At 39.0% G+C, this 18,026-nt stretch overlaps 1 protein-coding gene across 1 annotated transcript in view; it reads left to right on the top strand.

Annotated features, from left to right (window-relative positions):
• Positions 1 to 18,026, top strand: part of ANKRD55 (ankyrin repeat domain 55) — a 590,869-nt gene that overhangs the window by 266,920 nt on the left and 305,923 nt on the right. The gene's annotated exons all lie outside the window — the stretch shown is intronic.

Genomic DNA, 18,026 nt, shown 5'->3' with positions numbered 1-18,026 from the left:
GACCTGAGCTGCCAGCCAGCCTCCACTTAGTCTGAATGGCTGACACAGTGAGAATCCAGCTTTAACTGGAGATATATGAGGAACAGAGCAATGTTCATTTTACCTCCGGGGCAAATGTAATTAAGAGCCTATTGAATTTCTGCTTCAGACTTCATTTTAAGAGGTTTAAAATTTGTCAAACTGAATCTGCTACAGGCTTGGATTTGAAGTATCAAAAAAGGTCACTGTGTAGCAAAGTTTGCCCTGTTGTTGGGCAAAATCACAGATTTTGAGGTTCTATCTATTTTGCTGATTCTTAGATGAAAAAGTAGGCTGCTGGTACCACATGCTTAAGAGGCAAAGTGCTCCCCCAACCCTTAAGTATTAAAATAGCAAGCAAGCCAGACTGTGGATGACTTACTTACTTTGGGCAGTTTTCCAGGATCAAAAGTAAAAACTGCTGAGATGCCAAACTTTAAATGTCATCATCTTTATAAGCAACTTCCCATACAGATGATGATTCTGCATGCAGGGGCATGTTTGTATCATACATGCTATCACTGGCATGAACATACTTGTGGCAGCTTCATGAAATAGGTCCTTTTTTCCTTCCTCATGACCCCTTTCCTGATTCTCCTTCCATCTAAGAGAAACCCGCCTCTAGCCCCAGAGTTTACAGAAAAGGGATTAAGCAAAATTAGCTCTAATGGATTAGGGATCAGGATTTGGGAAGCAAAGAGTGAAACGTAATCTTGATGATCTTTGGCTTGTTCTTGGTTTTAAAACAATGTTTCCTTAGAGAGCCAAGTTCCCCAGAGTGGTTGAGGAGTTGGAAGTTTTCTCTCTACTGGTAGAGTTTCCTAGAGTCACATATTAACAGGACTTAAAAGTTCTTCTTTTAACAGGTAAATTATAACAAGTATAATGTGACAAGAGCCAGTAGAATGGAACAAGTAAAAAATCTAGAGGTTATGTGGACAGATAACAAATTTAATAGTTAACATGGTTTGGACCGTCTTACTTTTTGAAGCTGTGCTCTTGTCTACCAGTATTTTCTTTCTTGGAGTAATGGTGATTTTTTTATTAATTAAATACAAACTTGGCTACCCTTTTTCTCCATCTTTCTCCCCCACACCTCTCTTTCCTCATTTCTCTATATTAGTGCATCTGTGGTAAATAAGATCCAGAGTCAAATGGAATCAGAGTAGGGGACTATTCCCTATGTAATCTACCAATTTGTCTGGGCTTGAAGTTAATATGTACTACTGTATCAAGGGCATAAATGCAACCAGCAGCTTCTCCATGGCAGCCTACTTCTGGAGGAGTGGCATGTGGGGACAGAGTCTCCGAAGCATAAACCCTAGAAGCTGGAGGAGGTGGCAAAGGGCGCCATCTAATTGGAGTACAGGCCTGTGAGTAAACCACTTCCAGAAAGGGGATGATCTCTTGGTATCTAACATGTTGCTGGAGCCAGGAACAAGTGGGCGAGGAGGCCTGGCCCTGCCTTGAACAGCTTTAATAATTACTTAATTATATTCCTGCCTACACTGTTCTGCCCATGAATCTAGTCTGCTTTAAAGGGCCCAGCACTGAGGCACTTGAGGTGGAGCTGGATATGACACTGCTTCAGCCACAGGTAGGGGTGGAGGGGAATCTGGAGGTAAGGGCTGTACCTGCCTCTGTTCCATTGAACTAGTTGTGGGACATGCAGGAGGTTATGGGCCCATTTTGAGCCTCTATTTCCTCCCAGTGAAATGGGCTGTTACAAGGACTAAGTGGGATAACACCTCACTCAAATGTTGTTTGAGAAAGTGCCATACTTAATGTTGTCCCTCTTCCCCTGTCATGCAGACCTCCATGGCGGTTCTGGGCCATGTGGAGCCTGGGCACATAAGAATATTTCAGGGACCACAGAGGAGGTCATCACTATGGAAACACAGACCTCAAACCTTATTCATAATTATGCTATGACAGTCTTACTCTATGTTCTTCTGCATACAGGAAGTTACAACTAAGTTGTTAAAGAAAAACCATCTGCAGAAGCTTGTCAGAACCAGAATAACCAAATGAAGGTTGGGAAATGCGGTTTTCCTGTGATACTGAATTTTTAAGAAACATTTTAGAACTTTTCTCTGGGGACTGTCTCCAGGGTCAATTTACCAGACACCTAAGAGCATTAACCACACCTTATTTTTAGTTCAAAACATTATGACCCAGTTGGGCCATTCACCTTAACAATAAATGACTTTTGAAAGATTCTGATAACTTATTTTTCAAAAGAAGTTTTTCCAGTGCTAAGGAAATTTGAAACAAGGTCATTGATCTCTGAAGGAAATTCCAAAAGAGGAATTCTGAGTATTTTCAGTAATGGTGGCAGCTCCCCAGGGGAGAGAAAACATGCAGTGTTGGGGTTTAGGGACCAGAAGACCTGGGTTTGAATCTCAACTCCCCACTTTCTAGCTCTTGGACATCTTACTTAACCTTTCTGACTATCAGTCAGAGTAATAGTACCAAACTTGAAATTTAAGGACTCAGTAAAACCATGTTTATGTAGCTCCTGGCACACATGTACACAGTAACTTTTCCTTTTGTTTTTTTGATGTTTATTTTATTTGTATGCGTGTGTGTGTGTGTGAGAGAGAGAGAGAGAGAGAGAGAGAGAGAGTGAGAACGATCAGGGGAGGGGCAGAGAGAGACAGAGGATTTGAAGCAGGCTGTCTGCTGACAGCAGAGAGCCTGATGCGGGGCTCAAACTCACAAACCATGAGATCATGACCTGAGGTGAAGTCAGACTCTTAACCGACTGAGCCACCCAGGTGCCCCTATATACAACTATGTTCGTACCTAAAACTATGTTCATTTAAATATATGAACATAATAATATTAGGTAATGATGTCAAATAAAAGCTTTGTGCTGGGTCCTGTTCTACGTGCTTTATGTGTGTTAATTTATTTATTCCCACAATAGTTTTATATGTTAGATCTATTATGATTCTATTCTGTAGATGTTGGCACAACTGAGGCACTGAAAGTTCAAGTAATGCACGTTAGAATGTTAGGTATTACTTTAAAAAAAATTTTTTAATGTTTATTTATTATTGAGAGACAGAGCATGAATAAGGGGGGAGCAGAGAGAGTGGGAGACACAGAATTGGAAGCAGGCTCCAGGCTCTGAGCTTTCAGCACAGAGCCCCAAGCAGGGCTTGAACTCACAAACCACAAGATCATGACCTGAGCCGAAGTCGGTCACTTAACTGATTGAGCCACCCAGGCGCCCCATTAGGTATTACTTTATCGCATATATCTCTCAGGGATGAGTGGGTGGGAGTGTGTGTGTGTGTGTGTGTGTGTGTGTGTGTGTGTGATGTGGAAAAGAGGGAATCCAAACATGTGGGGTAGAAGTGGAGACTATAAGATGGCTCCTTTTGCTGCCTGTGCTCTGGTTGTGCTCTGGCCACAACCTCTAACCTGAGCATAGAAGAGCTTGTCCTTAAGAACTGTCAAGGGTACAAAGAAAGCCAAGAGCCAGAGCAAAAGGCCATCAACTGTTCAACACCAGCAGCTTAAGCTGCAATCACTCCCAAGTGTCATTTAGTACAGAAGAACATAAATAGTATTTGAACTAACCTAGTTGTAGGTAGAGGGATAACTAGTGCTCTTTACATTTGGTTGTAATATTATACTAGTTGTCTCACATAATCCTGTTTTCCTAATGTTGCAATGGAGAAAGAGCAGCTTGCCATATGTTACCCAGCTAGTAACTGGAGAAAGCTTTTGAGTCAATTTTCTTTCTGTCATATTGCACAAGCCTTCCCCTTTCGAAGGAGTGAAGGTGTCACCTAATTCCTTATCTCTGTTTTTGTTTTCACTTTCACCCTCTTTCTGAAAGCCAGATTGACTCCTACGAAAGTAAAGGATGTGAGGTAGAGAGGGCTGCATGGCATCAAAAAGAAAAGTGGAAGAGCAGCAAGCCCTAGGGACTGGGTAGCTGCTGTGGGTGGAGGCCCTGACTACTGCTTTTGGATGTCCCATAAGCAGTTAAATGACCCATTCCCCCTCACCCCCCAGTTCTGCCCACATGACTTCCATTGTTAATTCGTAGTGGCCATTGGCTAACTGCTAGAACAGAGCTCCAAATGCTCTGTACAGCAGTGACCTTGACCCAGCACTGGAAAAACATTCAACTCTGGGCTCTGCATGGCAGTTTTTCCCCAGTGCAGCCTAGCAATGCCCTTCCTTAGGAAAGGAGGTAAAAGCACAATGCAGAAGAGTGCTGTTGGATTTCTCAGGACTCTAGGCACATTTTCATCCTAACTACAGGTCAAGAACCTACATCCATTTCCAAGTTTATGCCACTGTTTTCTTCTTCTTCTCCTTCTTCTTCTCCTCCCCCTCCTCGCCCTCCCCCTCCTTGTCCTCCTCCTTCTCCTCTTCCTCCTGCTGTTTCTTCTTCTTCTTCTTCTTCTTCTTCTTCTTCTTCTTCTTCTTCTTCTTCTCCTTCTTTTTAATGTTTATTTATTTATTTTGAGAGAGAGAGAGAGAAGGAGAGAGAGAGAATCCCAAGCAGACTCTTTGCTTTCACTGCAGACCCTGATGCAGGGCTCAATGTCATAGTTTGTGAGATCATGACCTGAGCTGAAATCAAGAGTCGGATGCTTAACCGATTGAGCCACCCAGGTGCTCCTCTGCCACTGTTTTCTGATTCATCAGCTTAAGGTCTGTCTTCTCAGGGGAGGGAAATAGAGTTGGTATTTATGCTTAACCCAATATATATATATTTATAAAGGGTTCAGTTATGAGAATCATGCATCCTGTTGGTGACCAAGGAGCTCGTCTTTGTGCAGATACACTTGGAAAATGGAGCTGGGAGGATGTGTGGAAATATTCCAGGTGGAAACAGAGCTTGTTTACATAAATTTTGCTCTAGAAAAACATCTGTTGGGAAAACAAGGGCTTGGAGCTATAAAGTACAAATACACGTTTCTCAAACTCTATTGGTTAATGTTCAGTATCATCTTAGTATTTCTTAATTAAACAGTCCAATTTATTATGTTTTTTTAAATTATGTGATTTTCTGATCATCTCATATTTTTCTTGTCCACTTAGGTAAACTCCTTTAGAGCGTATGGGAAGAAACTCTTTCTTTGGTGTTTCCCAGTAATCTATCATATAACAGTAGCTGAAAATTGTCATTCTTTTTGACCACCCAGCATCTACAGATTCTTCCTCTCTTTGGGGAATCCCTTATCTTATAAGGCAGAGCTCAGGTCCTCCTATTGAAGATGAAAATTCCAGACATCAGATTTTCCAATCTTCTTTGCGGTTAGGACATGGACAAATGTCCAGGTTCCATTCATCAGATGGTCCTTGAATCTGCTGTTGGTCGGAAGAAGAGAACATGCAAAACCCGTGCTGGCAATGGGTGTTGGACACAGAAGCAGCTACTCCAGTTCCCAGAGGTGGCAGAGTCATTGACATCCATCAACCAGTGCTGCTGGTGCTGGTAGTGCAAGCTATAGTGTCTGGGCACAGGGTAGCAAGTATGCTATCTTCCCTGGATGTATTGTGCAGTGGATTTACAGGAGTGTTCCTGGCTACACAGTTTCCAAGCCTTATTCCCTAGACCCCCTAGGAATTCTTTGAGTTACCCAATGTCCTTTCAATAAATTCTTCTTCTTAAATTAGCTAGGGCCTATTTCTGTTGCTTGCAACAAAGCATCCCAGGAGATACAATGTTAAAGCAAACAGTCAATAAATATTTGTTAAATGACTAATTAAGAACGTCTGACATCTCCCCAGTTCTAATGAAATTCAAGACCCTCCTAAAGAATATGTATATAAATAGGGAGGCAGAATTGGACACAGACTATTTAGGGAACAAAGAATAAGAGAGTTTTGTTAGAGCGGAAAATTCATGTAGAAGAATAATGGGAAATGCAGTTGCAAAACTAGATGGGAAAATATTGTGGAGAATCTTAAAAAGCCAGACTAAGGGGTTTGGAATTAGACTCCAGGATTGGGTGTATGTGTGCAAAATTAGAGAAGTTGGAATTGTGGCTGTCAGTTACTCAAAAGTGCCTTTAGTATAATATTCCCAAAATATGATGTATAGAACCTGCATATACAGAATGTTAACAAAGAATAAAGGATCTATAATCATATATGTTTGGTAACTAGTAGGTCAATTGAAATTCAAAAGGTTTCTTTACTCTCTTAGCAGGATGAATTTCTAAGAGGTGGTATTCAGTAAGCAGCACTTCTCAAACTTACTGGATATAAATTTCACCCAACTAAAAATGTTGGAAGGAAAGAGGCCTGGTTTCCATTCTGAATCAAATCACTTATTTGAATGAACTTTTAGTAAATCCAGATGAAGAACATTTGAGCTGAATGGATAAAACTGTATAAGTCCTGATTATTGCTGCTCTTTGTGGCCACATCCTGGCCTCATGCTGAGTCCCTCTTTTGCTTTTATGTAAGTGTTCCCAAGCACTGTATGACCTTAAGGCTGACATCCTATTACAGTGACTATCTTAGGGATTTATAGTGGCCAGCTAATAGCTTTAATAAAGGAAGAAACTTGGCAAGGCTCTGAGTATTAATTATATATATTTTTAAAGGTTTATTTTTTGGTCAGTTTTTAGGTTTATAAGATTGAGAAATGTACAGAGATTGCCATATATCCCTGTCCCCCAGGATGCATAATCTACCCTATTATGGACATCCCTTGCCAGAGTGGTATATTTGTTACAATTGATGAACCTACACTGGTACATCGTAATCAACCAAAGTCTGTAGTTTATATTGTATTTCCCTTTTGCCATTGTCATTCTATGGAATTGGATGTTTAATGACATGTATACATCTTTATAGTATCAAATAGATTATTTCCACAGTGCTAAAAATTCTCTGCGCTCTGTTCTTCTCTTCCCTCATTCCTATCCCCTGATCTTTTTACCATCTCCATAGTTTTGCCTTTTCCAGAATGTCATATAGTTGGAATCATATATTTGCCTTTTCTAATTGGCTTCTATTTAGTAATATGCACTTAAGTTTTCTCCATGTCTTCAGGGTTGATAATTTCTTTTTATGCTGAATAATTCTCCATTTTCTGGATGTACCACAGTTATTTATCCATTTCCTTCCTGAAGGACATCTTGGTTGCTTTCAACTTTTGACCATTACTAATAAATCTGCCATAAAAATCTGTGTGCAGATTTTGTGTGAACATAAATTTTCAACTTCCTTTAGGTAAATACCAAGGAGTGCAATTGCTGGATTGTATAGGAAGGGTCTGTTCAGTTTTCTTAGAAACTGGCAAACTGTCTTCCAAAGTAGCTATATCATTTGACATTCCCACCAGCATTGAATGAGACTTGAATTAATTTTTTTAAAGAGTTTAAGTTCTGTCTCTACATGAATTGTTTTTAACACGTGCATATTCACTTGTGCCAGCATCGTTTGTTGAAAAGACCTATCTTTTCTCCTTTGTCAAAGATTAGTTGACTATATTTATGTAGGTCTATTTTTAGGCTCTCTATTATATTCCAGTGATCTATTTGTCTAATCTTTTACCAGTACCACAGTATCTTGATTGCTGTTCCTTTATAATTTGTGTTGAAGTCAGGTAGTACCAATCTTCCAGTTTTGTTCCTCTTTTTCAATATTGTGTTGTCTATTATGGGTCTTTTGCCTCTCCATAGAAATCTTAGATTCACTTTTTCCATATTTATAAAAGAATTTTCTGGGATTTTGATTGTGATTGTATTGAATTTATAGATCAAGTTATGAACAAATGATATCTTGACAATATTGAATCTTCCTGTCCATGAACATGGAATATATCTACATTTAGTTAATTATTTTATTTTTATTAGGTTTATACCTAAGTATTTCATTTTTGGGGATGCTAATGTAAATGGTATCATGTTTTTAATTTTAATATCCACTTTTTCATTGGTGGTCTATAAGAAAACATTTGACTTTTGTATATTAACCTTGTATCCTGCAACCTTGCTATCATTTCTTTTAGTTCCAGCAGGGTTTTATTTTATGTTTTTGTGGGGTTTTTTTTTGTCAGTTATTTCAGATTTTCTATATAGACTATTGTGTCACCTGTGTATAATTTTTTTCTGCCTTCCCAATCTGCACCTTTTAGTTCCTTTTCTTGTATTATTGCATTAGCTGGGACTTCTAGTTCAATATTGAAAAGCAGTGGTGAAAGGGGACATTCTTATCTTCATCCTAATGTTAGTGAGAAAGCTTTGAGTTTCTCACCATTAAGTATAATATTAGTTGAAGGGTTTTCTGTGAATATTCTTTATCAAGTTGAGAAAGTTACTCACTATTACTAGTTTACTGAGAGTTTTTATCATGAATGGGTATTGGGTATTGTCAAGTGCTTTTTCTTTATCTATTGATATTATCATATGATTTTTCTTTTTTAGTCTGTTGATATTATGGATGATATTAATTGATTTTGTAATGTTGAATCAGTCCTGAATACTTGGGCTATGTCCTACTTGGTTGTAGTATATAATTCCTTTATATATTTTTTCTATTTGATTAACTAATAATTTGTTAAGTATTTTTACATCTTTGTTCATGAGAGATAATATTCTGTAATTTTTTTTCTTATAATGCCTTTGTCTGATTCTGGTATTAGGGTAATTGTGGCCTTATAGAATGAGTTCAGAAGTATTCTTTCTGCTTTTATCCTCTGAAAGAGATTGTAGAGAATTGGTATAATCTTTTCCTTAAATATGTGGTAGAATTTACCAGTGAATCCATCTTGTCCTAGTGCTTTCTGTGTTGGGAGTTTATTAATTATTGATTCAATTTCTTTAATAGATATAGGTTTATATGGATTGTCTCCTTCTTATGTGAGTTTTGGCAAATTGTGTCTTTCAAGGAATTGTTCAATTTCATCTAGGTTATCAAATCTGTTGACATAACTTGTTTTCTTATTAGTCTAGTAGAAAACCAAGGAACATGAGTAGATTGGATCAGAGGGCCTGAGAAGGGTGTCAACCTTTGATCAGTTAACAAAATCTATAAAAAAAAAAAAAAAAGAAAGAAAGAAAGAACAGAAAGAAACACATTACAGTAGCAGTTTGTCAGCATAACACTTTAGTCACTTCTTTGAAATTTATTTTAGATGGCTCAAATAAGAAAATGGCTATTCTTATTTCAGAAGAATAACTGGACATTAATCTTGGACAATTCAGGGCTCAGTAGTGCCTGGATACTTGAAAAGAAAGGGGGAAAGTGACAGGGTGTCTCAAAAAGTACCTAATCTTGGCCCTGTGACTGACAGATGTGACTGACCTATCAAGATGAGAGTGTGATCAAGGCACTAGGTGATGCATTAGAGAAAATCTAATGTCAGCAAGGTTTTAGACAAGGATTTCTAGCATATGATTGTGGCTTAAATGTGAGGCATCTGAATGCAGAAGAACAGTTCTCCAAGTTAGAACATTATAGTCATGTTCTGATTTTGTCAATCCTGCAACTCTAACTTTCCTGAACCTCATTTTCCTTAACCAACCACATAGAGGATGTATAATGCATATCTCACAGGCTGATCTTATGAGGGATGATCGGATGAGGGATGATTGTTGACAAGAGCAAGACGAGGATGATTGTGGCCTCCATTCACTAATTATAAAATAGTGGTAATAATGTTACCTACCTTTGAAGGTTAGTATGAGAAATAAATGAGTGAATAAAGTGCTTAGAATAGTAAAAGGCACACATAAGTACTCAGAAATGTTAGCTTCATTCTTCTTCTTCTTCTTATTACCATGTATTTAAAAATTTTTCTTTTGTTTATTTATTTTTGAGAGAGAGAGAGACAGAGCACAGCGGGGGAGGGACAGAAAGAGAGAGGGAAACACAGAATCCGAAGCAGGCTCCAGGCTCTGAGCTGTCAGCACAGAGCCCAACGCAGAGCCAGATACCCAACTGACGGAGCCACCCACGCACCCCTATTATTATCATGTATTAACTCATAATTTTTTTTTTTGTTCAGGAGACATGTTTCTCCAGCATCTTTCTGGTAATCCCTCCAAATTTTTTTAAGATCCATAATTCAACATTCAGAACAGTATTATATTTAAAATTGTTTAGGTTTACATATTGATTAAATAAAAGATTGCTAACTCCTTCTATACCCATTTGTTAAATCTTTCCCGGGGCATATATTTGGAAAAATATTAGAAGAAAGCATAAAATCCCTCCCCAATGGAATTATACATATATTTCTCATAGTCACCCAAACATGGATATTAAGTGTCTAAATAGAGTAGTATATTGAAATCCAAGGATGGGTCTTGTCCTTTCTTGTGTAAGCAATAACAAGTATTGGTTGCAACTACACCTACTATGGACTCACTAGAAGCACCTTTGAAAGAATGCTCTGTTGCCCTTGCTTTTCTGTAATGGCTATAGTGCTAATCAGCCTTCATATATTACTGAACTATCTTTTATCCTTATTTTTGGTGATTTTGCCAGGATCAAAGATCACTTGTTCCACTTCAGATATCAAAAAATAAGAGACAAAGATGGTAAGGTCATAAGTGATTTGTCTAAGGTCATACATTTTGGTTCAGTCATGGAGTTTGGACTAGAGCCGATTCTAGTGACCAGTTCTCTCGAGTACACTGGACAGTCAACACGAAGGGACTCCTCTTTGAGTTTTTCCTCTTAAGTTTCAGGAGGTAAATCTATAGTCTGCATTGAGGCTAGTCCAAGGGGGAGAGTCATGCTTTGCCTTAAAACAGGAGGTCTTTAGACCTATGCAAAAATGACACAGGCCATTCATACCTGGCTTAGAGTGTAATACCACAGACTTTCAGAAGCATAGAAAAATTTTTTAGGTAAAAATCTTGGAAGGAATGACAGTATATTAGAAGATTCCTTAGCATTTGGCATATGTGAGTTTTCATCTGAAATTATTTGGCACCTGCCATTTATTCTGTTTCCCATTAGTAAATGGTAACCTCATAGGGATGGCATTTTTCTCTGCTGCTGCTAGGAATGGCCAAGGTCACATTCCAGAAAAAGATGCTTGCCTTGCAAAGCATACCATTCCTGGGAGAGATAAAGAGAGAGTTAATGTTTGAAGATATTGTCAACGTCATTAACAGTTAACAAACTTACCTATCTTTTACTATTGCTGTAACTTTTTTCCTTTTCCCAGAAAGTGATAATAAGTAGAATAAGTCTGCTCAGACAATTAAAGAACAATGGTTTTATAGAACTCAGTAGTCTTTTCAAGACTACTGTTTATATTTTGGAGCTTTATATGCCATCTATTGAGTGTCTATTTTTAAAATTCAGTGTGATTTATTCAAATCCTGGACATTCTTTGTGCTTGACAATGCTGGAGGCTAAGGGAGATGGTAAAAAAGAAAGAATGAGGAAGGATATCACTTTTGGATTCCTTCTAGTTTTGCTGGCACTGCTTAAGTCAAGGAATTCTTGAATTTTAGAACCAGATGGGAAGTTGAGATGCCGTCATCCAACCCACCCTCTCCTTTATGCAATCCATTGTACAACAATTATAACAGTTAGCTACATAACTTTGCTCAGATGTCTCCAATTATAAGGCACTCAATATTGCAGGTGACTATGATGTCATTATTAGACTAATGTAATTGTTAAAAACAGTTATGTTTTATGTTGATGCAACTTGACTCTGCAACACCTCCCCCACTGGCTCTTGTTCTGTTTGTTATATATGATCAATTCAATCCAAGGTAGATGAACACTTTAGGAGATCAATGATTATGGGTCTGGAACCACATGGCCTGCGTTCAAATGCCAGTTCCTCACCATCTTCACTGAATGCCTGTGCTTCAGTGTCCTCATCTAAAAAAGGTGAATTCTGTCAGTGCCTATCTCATAGGGTGGTTATCAGGAAGAAATGGGTTTATATGTGAAAAAATTTAGAGCAATATCTGGTATTTGGTAGGCACTCAATGAATGTTAGCTGTTGGCAATGTTATTTTTACTATTTCACCTTACATACCAATTCTTTTTATTTTTATTTACCTATTTTTTTAATGTTCATTTATTTTTGAGAGAGGGAGAGAGAGAACAAATGAGGAGGGGAGGGGCAGAGAGGGGGAGACACCGAATCTGAAGCAGGCTCCAGGCCGTGTGCTGATGCAGGGTGTGAGATCATGACCAGAGCCAATGTCAGATGCTTAACTGACTGAGCCACCCAGGCACCCCTATACAAATTCTTTTTTGTTTTTAAAAGTGTTGATTGGGGACGCCTTAGTGGCTTAGTTGGTTAAGTTTCCGACTCTTGATTTCAGCTAGGTCATGATCTCACAGTTCGTGGGATTGAGCCCTGCATTGGGCTCTGCATGGAAGGCATGGAGACTACTTGGGATCTCTCTCTGCCTCTCTCTCTCTCTGTCTCTCAAAATAAATGAATAAACATTGAAAAAAACAAGTGCTGTTTGTACTGAGTGTATTCTGAGGCTTTGTTTGGTGAGTGCCATGATTGATAAGTAATGTCTGCCAAGGGTAGAAGAAGGGGAAATAATATCACATGCCAAATATTTGTGATTTGCAATCCAATTTTGATTTCTCATGACAGTGCTTAAAATATTTAATGAAATAGGTGTTTTTCTATCTTAGCCTCCTCTCTTCCAGGCTAAAGTACCTCATAGAAACATTAATTCTCTAACTGCCAAAAGAAATAGAGAATTCTATTAATTCTCTAAACTGCCAAAAGATGGGGCCCTGAGGCACCCTTAAGATGGACTTAAAACCAGAACAAGGGAGAACGTTTTCATCTTTTCACTTATTACCTTTTATTAAATGCTTCTGACTACTCAAGACTATCATAATTATTTGAAATCTCTACAAAAAGAATGATGCATCATTTTTCACAATTTAATAATGAAATTAGTTTTCTCTTCCTTACACTCACACCACTCTTGCATTGTTTTTTGTTGTTGGCATGCAGTGTGTTGTTATGGAAGGAATTTTAGACTGAGAGTTAGAGTATCTCATGGACTGAATTGTGTCCAAATCTCTATGTTGAAGCCCTAATTTCCAATGTGACTGTATTTTGAGGTAAGGCCTTAAAGAGGTAATTAGGTTAAATGAGTTCCTAAGGATAGGGCCCTAATCCAATGGGACTGTGATCCCCAAGAGAATGCTAATTCCCCAGAGAATATAAGTTTTAAAACTGAGGGGGGAAAAAGAAAGAGAAACAAAGACACTCTTTCCTAAAGACCCTTAGCCTTACCTTATTTACATTTTCCCTAGGAGAATACTGGGGTCATGGAGAATTTTGGTTAGAAAGAGCCTCAAAGATGACCTGATCCAACCATCCATTCAATTCATTGCCCATAACATTTACTGGGGTTCTATTGATAATAGGGTATTTATACCCACTGAGGGTTCAGTAAAGATTTAGTGTGGCTGTAATCACATTAACAATAGCTCCAAATTCATGATCTACTATTTAATTCTCTACAACATCTCCCAGTCCAGTGGTCTTATAGTCTAAACAAACACCTCAGCACTAAATCTCCTTCCATCTGGACCTCTCTGATTAGAGTCAGAACTTTAGACCTGGAGGGTCTTTCCAAAATTATCCAGCCCATTGGTGCTACTCTGAAAGTGAGAAACTATAGTCTAGAACAATGCATTTGTTGCATCAGGTGTCACAACTAGTGAGTAGCAGAGTTTGTATCTAAGCTCCCATCACCTGACATTCACCCTAGGGACCTGTGTAGGCTTCTACTTGGTCAGGTCAGCCAGCCCCTCATTACCCACAGGTTGCATCCACACATTCTCATCTGGTTTTCTCAGATCTTGTATTTGCAGCCATATTGGACAGCCTGAACTAGCCCATTTGCTCAAAGACACCCCAGTATAAGTGGTAGAAAGTGTGTCTAGTTCATAATCTTTGGTCCTCTTATTAGTGCAGGAAGTAGTTTGTTTCATGACTTTGTTCCCAGTCCCCTGATACTATAAAGGCCCCTCACCTGGCAGTCTTGGAAATGAATAGGACTCAGCCATCCATGAAAGGTTGGCTTAAGATGTAAGGAATGAGTTGGTGTGAGGAAAAAGCAATACCATCCTTCATCCACTGGCAGAATACTGAGTAACTTTTAGCCTAGGATTAGATCTGTTTTAATACACTCTCCACCTGTGTGTTCTCATAAACCATCAAAGCATTTCAAATCTAAAGATTATTCGGGGACTGATTGTCTACTTAACTAATTTATAAAAATATTTTCCCAAAAGAACAAGAGTGATTTTGATCCAAAATAAAAATGGACCTTATTTAGAAATCAGCCAGTTTCCAGAACAGGATTCATGTCAAATAATGCCTCTAACTTTGAGACCTGGCTACTTCCTTGATTCTCGGACATTCTCCCCCCACCTCACCCCCACCCCACTAGGCACTCCCATTGGTTCTTCCTGCTGATAGCATCTTTAAAAGAATCGGCCACACTATTGTTATCAGTCCCATAGTTTCATTTCTCATTTGTGTCTATATTTAGATTGGAGGGGAAAACCTCTTTCCAGTGCCCAGGAAAGAGACTGTTTTTAAGTGAGTTAATGAACCTCTTACAGGGAAATACCAAATGTAGTTGATGTCTTGTTGCTATTAAGGAAAACGTGTTAGAGCTTAGGAAGTATGAAAGTTGTTAGCTGACAGAATGACCATGCCTTTGATGGTCAGGTCACAGGCATATGAACACTTACATACTCTTCTATGTATTAGGTCAGGCTGTAGGAGTGGGGCAGGAACAGGTGCTTGGGTGCTTGTATGTGGGAGCAGGCACCACTGTTGTGTGCTATTAAGAACACAGGTCCATTTTAGTCAGGAAGAGTGGTGATAAACGTAGTTCTAAAGAGCAGGTGCTAAAGAATTATCTCTTCTAGATAAAAATCAAAGTCTGATATCAGATATAGAAAAAGAAAAGTCCATGAATTAGGAAAAATCATGGATTCTAATAGATATCTAAGCAAAATGTGTTATTTTTTATGTTTTTTCCTTGCTGGCTTTAAGGAATTCATTTTTTTCCTCTTTCTACCATTTTCACTGAGTAAGATTCCTCCAAGATCCTTCCAGTCTCACCCATTCTTATATAGAAGGGAAAGGACATCTCTTTGTCTAACCTTATGAATGGGAAGGTCCGTGTAATGATTCAGAGTAGAATAAAGCAAAATACAGGATAGGGAAGAAGCATCTATAAAATGTTTTCAGGGCCATTCATTAGCCAGCAGGCAAAGAATGGAATTTGTCCTTCCTTTTGTTCCCCACACACCACCTCACCCCCAACTGAGGCCTCCATGCTCTTAATTTACCTAATGACTGTCCAAGGCTCTATAGTGAGAGCCTTGTTAACCCTCCTCTTCCTAAACCTCCAGGACACCATAGTGTAACTGGAAGAACTCTGGAAAAGACTCCTTGTCCAGTCTCCACAAATTTGCCCCACTTCAGTATTGGTGATACCTACAATCACTTCTTTGGGGAGGATTCCATTCAGTTGGGTTGTCTATTGTCAAAAAGTAATCTCTTAGAAGTCCAGAGCATTGAGTCATAAGCAGTAAACTTTTTTTTAGATGACAAGGTGATAAGATCTAGAAAAAGTAGTGGGGCCTTTCTTAAAATGAATATGTATAGACCTTGGTTCAGACTTGAGCTACTGATTGCTGGTTCCTTGACCTGATTCACCTTTCAGATATTCTGGCTGCGTGGGTCTCTAATGCATGTTGATTCTCAGAGGCAATGAAGCTTATACTTTAATGCCCCTCACTTGCTAGGGCCCTTTCCACAGGCCCCAAAGGTTGCCCTGCTAGTGTGTTCCCATGTTTGTGTGCTTTACAAGATATCTTATGTGAGACATTTCTACTTCAATTGGCTGATACGGCTTCTACGTCCACTCCAATATTCCCTCTCTTATAATTGTCCTCTGACAGAAGTTAAGGTAGGAGTGAGGATAGGGAGCTTTAAATAAATATTCACTTGTAATTGAATTGACTTCTAAATACATATTTACTTTGGTACCTAGCTATATATTTACAATTCAAAATTATTTTTCTTATTGGAAGCCACCATATTCATCAGGCCCTGCAAAACCTGGGCAGGTATCCCTGGATTCTAGGCCTCCTAAAATTACTTCTTACATAATTCTTAATCTCATTAAAAATTTTCCTTCTATCCAGATTTTCAGCAATTTCTAGGTTTCATACAAAAACCTAGTTTTCCTGGTGCTTCATCACAGCCTGACACAAATCCAATCCTGAAAAGGAATGGGAAATGGGGAAAATGATAAAATAATCAATTAAGTGAACAGGAAAAGAGATTGAGAAGGTAGATAAATTGCCAAGTTATCTCATGGATCTTAGTACTGGTCTTCATGCCTAGGGGCTCACAGGAGCAGATCCCTAATTTGTTTGTTTTAACAGCTGAAATAAAGCATTGCCATGCTGGTTGGGAAGCTAAGTGATGTTCCATCCTGAGAGGAAAGTGGGGTAAAGTAAAGGGAGGTGACAGGATGGTGAATTGAAATGAATTAAGGAAAACACATGGTCTTCCGAAAAGGAAATGGAGTTATGAAAAGAGATGGGAAAACCAGTTCTTCCAGGATAATGCCTTTTGTTGGGCCCCAGTGGGAAGCTCATTTGAGGAAGCTGGAAGGATACAATGGGTGCCCAGGTTACCTGACAAGAGGAAAGAGGGCAGAAGGGAAAGGCAACAGTGTGGGAGAAGGACTAGGGGTCACGTTTTTCTTGGCATTGAAATGTCAAATGAGTTATTTTTCTAAAGTTTCCAAGGAGGATCCTCTACCAGTTTCCAACCTCCATTTGGGATTTGAAACCTACAGGAAACTGGGTCCCTTCCCATGACCTCTTTCTTCCTCCCTAAATTAAATTTGGATGCAGACAGCTAGTGAAGCAAAGGCTGGAGCCTTTTACTGTGCCTAGAAGTTAGGCCTTTCCCTCATGCAGTCTTAGGGGCTGGTTGTGCTCCGAATTAATTGTTACTTTGGCAAGTTCAAGTAAGTTGTTTTGGTTTTTGGCAGGTTGTTTAAAGATTGGCTTTCAAGTTCTTCCATCTGTAAAACAAAGAGTTTGGACTAGAATCATTGGTCCTTAACTTTGGTGGTGATGGGGGTGGTGGGCGCTGGTGAGGGCTTGGTAGTCAAAGTGCCTTGTCAGAATAGGATGAAAGCTAAAGAACCACCCTCCAGAAGTAGGCACATGTGCCTGTTCACCTATAATTACATGTATAATTTCAAAGGTTCATGGACACATCAGTAAACAGTTCTCCAAGGTAGTTTTACTGCTTGCAGGAGGATTACACTTCTTCACTCCAATTAACTCAGTCACGGACCAATCAAATGTGAATAGAAGTTCTGGGTGACATTTCTGGGCTAAGACTTGAGTGGTGTTTTCTTTTCTTTGTTCACTAAAGCCAGCAACGATCCTGATAGTGTCTTCTCCATTGGGTCCAGGATTGACAATAATAATGGTGCAGGAGTTAAGTCTCCAGCCAACCTTGGATTATCATGTGACATGAGAGAAAATTAAACCTTTGTTGCTTTCAGCCACTGAGATTCTTGGAATTGTTTGTTGCCACAGCATTATTTAGCACACTCTGATTGGTACAACCCCTGAATCCATCCATGGATGACCGAGCTTTCTGTGGATGCCAGATCATCAGTCCCAAATGTGAAAATATTAAAATCTTTCCATTTCTGAAAATTCATGAGTCTCTGAGGTGAACTTACTAATAAAATTAATGAATCCTGAATCACAAGAATTCCTATCCTGGTTCATAGAGAATGCCCATTTGGGCCAATAGAGTATTTCATTTTGGGGTTCAGTTATAAAATCCATGACTGTGTGTGATGAAATGAAAGGCTCACCAGGCCCAGTTTCAAAAGGCAGTGAAAAGTTGACTGTAGTCTCACAGGGCATCTGCCTGCAGGAGGGAAGTAAGAGATTACTCCAGCCCTCAGTGTGCTGTGGACACTCCTTGGCTACAGTCTAATGTACAGAAG

The sequence above is a fragment of the Panthera leo genome, chromosome A1, assembly GCF_018350215.1.
Source record: "Panthera leo isolate Ple1 chromosome A1, P.leo_Ple1_pat1.1, whole genome shotgun sequence".
Taxonomy (NCBI): domain Eukaryota; kingdom Metazoa; phylum Chordata; class Mammalia; order Carnivora; family Felidae; genus Panthera; species Panthera leo.
This window is presented reverse-complemented; position numbering and strand designations above follow the sequence as displayed.